The sequence below is a fragment of the Cherax quadricarinatus genome, unplaced genomic scaffold (genome assembly GCF_038502225.1).
Source record: "Cherax quadricarinatus isolate ZL_2023a unplaced genomic scaffold, ASM3850222v1 Contig271, whole genome shotgun sequence".
In the NCBI taxonomy this organism is placed as follows: domain Eukaryota; kingdom Metazoa; phylum Arthropoda; class Malacostraca; order Decapoda; family Parastacidae; genus Cherax; species Cherax quadricarinatus.
The window spans coordinates 85,001-91,001 of NW_027195297.1; positions in this window are offsets into that span (position 1 = coordinate 85,001).

Genomic DNA, 6,001 nt, shown 5'->3' on the forward strand with positions numbered 1-6,001 from the left:
CATCTGCCCCTCTTGCTCTTCTTCCTACTTCCTCTAAGACGCATTACTGCACCTACGCTCTTGCTCACATACACCCAGCCACAGCCTCCTGACACTGCAGGAACTCCCTGTCACTGGTGTCCCTGCAGTGCTGACACCGAACTCTGTAGTAATCAAGCTCTTCAGCTCCTCGAAGCCCCACTCGGAAGCATAACACCTGTTCGCTTTCAATCTTTCTTAGTATATGTTATCCCACAGGGAGTATAGCATTGCTTGTTAATGCAGACGGTTTTGTTTGCCTAAGGGTTTTCCTGTTTTTGGTGGTGGTTCTTGTTTGTCAGGGAAACTAGTGACTCCCCCCCCCCATGTGGGTGTAAATTCATGGGTAAGATTACAGATAAATTCTCAAGTGAAATCACAGATAACATCGCAGATAACGTCACAGATAAGATCGCAGCTAAACCACAGGCAGCATCACAGCTAAGTTCATAGATAACGTCACTTGCAAGATCACATTTAAGTTCAAATGTAAGGTCACAGGTAACGTCACAGAAAACAGCCCATATAACATCATAGGTAATATCACAGGAAGGATCACAGGTAGGATCATAGGTAAGACTCGATCCTCCCTTCAGAATTCACGGTCTCGGTCTCTGGCCAGGCAGATTGGCGTTCGCTGGTGAGTGAACCTCTAGCAAGAACACAGCGTATTTACCGACAGTGAAAGTAATCCATTGTCTCTATTATTATTATTATTATTATTATTATTATTATTATTATTATTATTATTATTATTATGATTGTGTTATTTTTATTACTATTATTATTATTATTATTATTATTATTATTATTATTAGTAGTAGTAGTAGTAGTAGTAGTAGTAGTAGTAGTAGTAGTAGTAGTTGTAGTTGTAGTTGTAGTAGTAGTAGTAGTAGTAGTAGTAGTAGTAGTAGTAGCAGTAGTAGCAGCAGTAGCAGTAGCAGTAGCAGTAGTAGTAGTAGTAGTAGTAGTAGTAGTAGTAGTAATAGTAGTAGTAGTAGTAGTAATAGTAGTAGTAGTAGTAGTAGTAGTAGTAGTAGTATTCCCGCGAGACAGCGAACCTTGAGGGACCAGACAGTTTCTGTAGTCCTTTCACCTGTGACGTCATAGCGGATATATTTATTTATTTTATTTATTTATTTTCAATTTGAGCACACTTACAGAGGTACAAAAAAAAAAATACAGATAAGAGCAGTATGCCAAAGCCACTTATACTATGCATAGCATTACGGGCTGGCTTAAAATTAACTTAAGATTAACTAAGCAATGATGAAATCAGTGATAAAACATTAATGTAAACAGATTACTATAAAGCACAAGTGAGTATTACAAAGACAGGTCATATGGTTGCATTCAGTTAGGTAGTGATTCTGTTAGGTAGTGTATTTAAAAAAATAATAAAGTTAGATTCGGTTTTAGGTTTAACATTTATGTGATATAATTGTGAGAAACATTTAAGATATACAATTTATAAGGTTCAGTTATTCAGTATTTATTTGGTTTTGGGTGAGTAAGTGATCTTTGAGAAGAGACTTGAATTTATAAACAGGTTGTGTTTCTTTTATATTTACAGGTAATGAATTCCAGATTTTAGGGCCTTTTATGTGCATTGAGTTTTTGCATAGTGTGAGATGGACACGAGGAACATCAAAGAGTGATCTGTGCCTTGTGTTATGGTCATGTGTTCTGTTGAGGTTGGCAAGGAGACGTTTGAGGGGAGGGTTAATATCAGAGTTAAGTGTTCTATGTATGTAATAGGTGCAGTAATAAGTATGGATGTTTTGTATGGTGAGTAGGTTTAGTGTATTGAATAATGGTGGAGTGTGCTGCCTGTATATGACGCAAGTGCGTACAGGAAGAGGAAGAGGAAAAGAATGAAACAGTGGGGAGAGGTAGTTGGGAAACTACGAAGAAGGAAGAAGAGGAGGAGGAAAGAGTTGGATGAGAGGGAGTAGCGTAAAGGAGGAAGGATAGGTGGAAGAAGAAATGGAAGAGAGGAGGTGTGGGGAAGCATCAAAGAAGAGGCAGGAGTAGAATAAGAGAAAAGAGAAAGAGAGGTGGAGTAAGCATGGAGGAGAGGGACTGGAAAAGGGGGCAGTGGGAGAGGGATGCCCACTCCTGAAGTATTTTCTTTGAGAGTCTCTTGGCACATGTGTGCAGTCGTTATGGCTATGTGGGCCTGCGGGAGACTCGCGGTAACAGTCTAATTGACCAGGCAATCAACAAGGAGGTCAGGCCACAAGAGGCGTAGTACAAGGGTAGAAGAGCCCTCGAAACTAGACAAAGGTATGTCACAGGGGCACTGAGTGCGCAGAGTGCGCCGTCGTGTAGAGATCTGCGAAGGCAGTCAGTCGTCAGGAAGGAAAGGTGGACCAGTCTGCGCTTACCCTGAACGTGAGATTCATAACCTGATCCAGACGTAACATTCCTCATCTTCACGTGTCATACTTCCGTGTTGTGGTTCCGCGTAGTTCACTAGCGAGAGCATCTTACTTATGGTCGCAAGGTCTCGTGTTCGGTTCCCCGGCCCTGTGAAATATGAGATCAGATTTCCTTACGCCCCTTCTACCCCCCATCCCCATCCCCCCACTCACCTTGCAGTTAAAACAAGGGCTCGTGTGTTGGCCGACTCTTGTGGGTCACGTCTAGGGTAAAAATGTGTTGGAAAACTCCTGTACTGTTGGAATGTAATATTTTGTGTAAGACAACACTCTAGTCCTGGGTAAGAAAACGGCAATGCATGTTGGAAGTGTTGCGTAGAACGTATCCGGGTATTTAATAATGTTAAAAAACTCCGCGTCCTCCGACAGTTTCTTCAACTTCCTTGTTGTGTTCTCGCTGGCCTCTAACTTTACACCACACACACACACACACACACACACACACACACACACACACACACACACACACACACACACACACACACACACACACACACACACGCACACACACACACGCGCACGGAAATGTTTGTTGTCGTTGCTGTTGTTCGACCGGAAGTCGGACAGATGTTTGTTAGATGATGACCAGGTTAATCATCCACTCTCCTACCAGTGCTAGTCTTGCACTGTATTTAAAAAGAAATCACTGCTTAGCAGTATCCTAAGATATATTGTGTTAGAAAACGGAAGCTAGGAAGTAAGAAGGAAGAGTGACGCTTTAGAGGTTCTTGTATATTAATGATGTGTTTCACGAGCCCCTCCCGTCTATACCTTCCCCTGGACGGCAACCTTGAGCTTGGTATTTCCGACCTCGTAACCCGGTACACTCCCAACACAAAATATACAGGGAGATATCCCAGGTATACCTCACAATGCAGGCTAGGAAGTTACATGTGAGTCACATTGGATGCAAAGAAAGTTTACATGCTAGAAACCCAACAGAGAAATTAGTATGTAGTATGAATAACTGCGACCACTGGTGTAAACACTGAGGAAAGCCTGGATAGAAGAGTAACATGTGTGTGTCTTGAGCTCTACTGACGGAGGATCGAACCTCTGCTATATTCTGAATGTCTTTCAGCTTATTTATCGGTCTGTATAAATAAATCTAAACAAAACATTAGACTGCGTGTTGCTAGAACAAACAGTCTGATTTATCAGACCATCAAACAGGAGGCCTGGTTTAGAAGTCCCCCGCTGGTGCGATGATTCCCTGAATCGCCTGCAAATAAATATGATTCTGTTAGTGTTAAGTATAGAGGAAATATCTTTCTGCCTTGTGTGGTCCATGCGCAAGTTCATAAGTTCACACGTTCAATGGCCCACACGTTCAAATGTCTACACGTTCAAAGGTCCACACGTTCAAAGGTTCACACGCTCATAGATCTATGCGACCAAAGGTGCACACGCTCATTGGTACACGGCCATACATCCAAATGTTCAAATACTCATTTGTTCACATGTCTTCACTTTATTACGCACAAGTTCACAGAAAAATGTTCATAAATACGTACTCTCATAGGCATACCCGTTTATATGTGCACATGTTCATAGGATCACATAGTCAAAGGTCAGCACTCTAATAGGTAAATAAAATTCTCAGATTCATTTGCCCCGGTCCATCCCATCTGACCTGGGTTCCAATTTTAAGACAAAGGTCTTCAGGGAAGTATCAGTTCATATTGGGATAAAACAGTTGTTCAACAGTATATCATGGTCATTCACAGAGGGACTTTTGAACTTTTCCACAAAACACTGAAAATCACAAGAACTTAATTGATTTTTTTTCCACCGACTTGGACGAGAGCTTTCCATTGTTGCTTCTCGCCATCAGAGAGACTTTGTAGATGAATGGTTCAGAGAACCGACATGTTGATAAATTAGACACAAGGGCAACTCTTGGGTATCTTTATTGAGGAAACGTTTCGCCACACAGTGGCTTCATCAGTCCATACGTAGGAGAAACTTGAAGAACAGGAGGAGAATGAGGTAATCAGTCCCTCAACCTTGAGTCGATGTGTTCAGTCCATCAATCTTGAATAGAATACAGCATTTGAGCGGAGAAGCAGCTTATAAATCGTACGGCAGGAGAGGTGCAGCAGTCATAGGTGGTGTCACATTTGTTCAATGTGGAAGTAGGTCGTGCCCAAGAATACAGCATATGAGCGGAGAAGCAGTTTATAAACCGTACGGCAGGAGAGGTGCAGCAGTCATAGGTGGTGTCACATTTGTTCAATGTGGAAGTAGGTCGTGCCCAAGAATTAGGCAAGCGAAGAATTCCTAAGTATTAAGATCCCAAGAAGTTGCAGTGTCTGACAGGTTTGTAGATGAATGGTTCAGAGAACCGACATGTTGATAAATTAGACACAAGTGCAACTTTTGGGTATCTTTATTGAGGAAACGTTTCGCCACACAGTGGCTTCATCAGTCCATACGTAGGAGAAACTTGAAGAACAGGAGGAGAATGAGGTAATCAGTCCCTCAACCTTGAGTCGATGTGTTCAGTCCATCAATCTTGAATAGAATACAGCATATGAGTGGAGAAGCAGCTTATAAATCGTACGGCAGGAGAGGTGCAGCAGTCATAGGTGGTGTCACATTTGTTCAATGTGGAAGTAGGTCGTGCCCAAGAATTAGGCAAGCGAAGAATTCCTAAGTATTAAGATCCCAAGAAGTTGCAGTGTCTGACAGGTTTGTAGATGAATGGTTCAGAGAACCGACATGTTGATAAATTAGACACAAGTGCAACTCTTGGGTATCTTTATTGAGGAAACGTTTCGCCACACAGTGGCTTCATCAGTCATTTTTTTTAAGGTTGTCTCAATGGTACCACTGAATATAAATCAGTAGATGTTATTAAAGAAAGACTTAAAATGATACGACAAACCGATGATAAAATTTAAGGAAAGTAAAGGAGAAAATGAAAGACAGATATTATGAAATTATTAATGCTCATTTTTTCCAGTCATGTGACAGAGTGATGTACCAAAGCTCGTTTCTGGGTATCTTATCTGCACCACCTGTGCAGGTGGTGTGGATAAGTTATCTGGTGTAAAGTATTTCCTATCGATCATATCATATCATTTCATAATAATGCTTATCTGCCCATTAAGGCTGTTCCCACACATATGACACCAGAGCTGGATATTTAGGCGGAAACTGGTGGCAGGAATGACTGACAAGTCACAGTTACTTCAGAATCCTCAGTATCTAATGACTGGCATTACTTGCACTCAGACTCAAAGCATCTTCCGAGGGAAATATAAAGAATTATACTTTGCCATTCCTAAATTATTTACAACAGATTTGCAAGACATCAACGTAGATGCTTAAGACTCCTTACAGAACACTCCCAGCAAAGTTAAAACTGATGTGAAAAGAAATATTTTTGCTTAACAATGAACTTATTGAGGATTTTTCGATCCTTTGGTTTCTCTAAGCACCCTGGTAAATAAACCATTCGATAGTGTGAGGATGCATGGACTATAGACAGATGAATAAAATAACTGTATCTGATGCCTTTTCTCTCCCAGACATCGCAA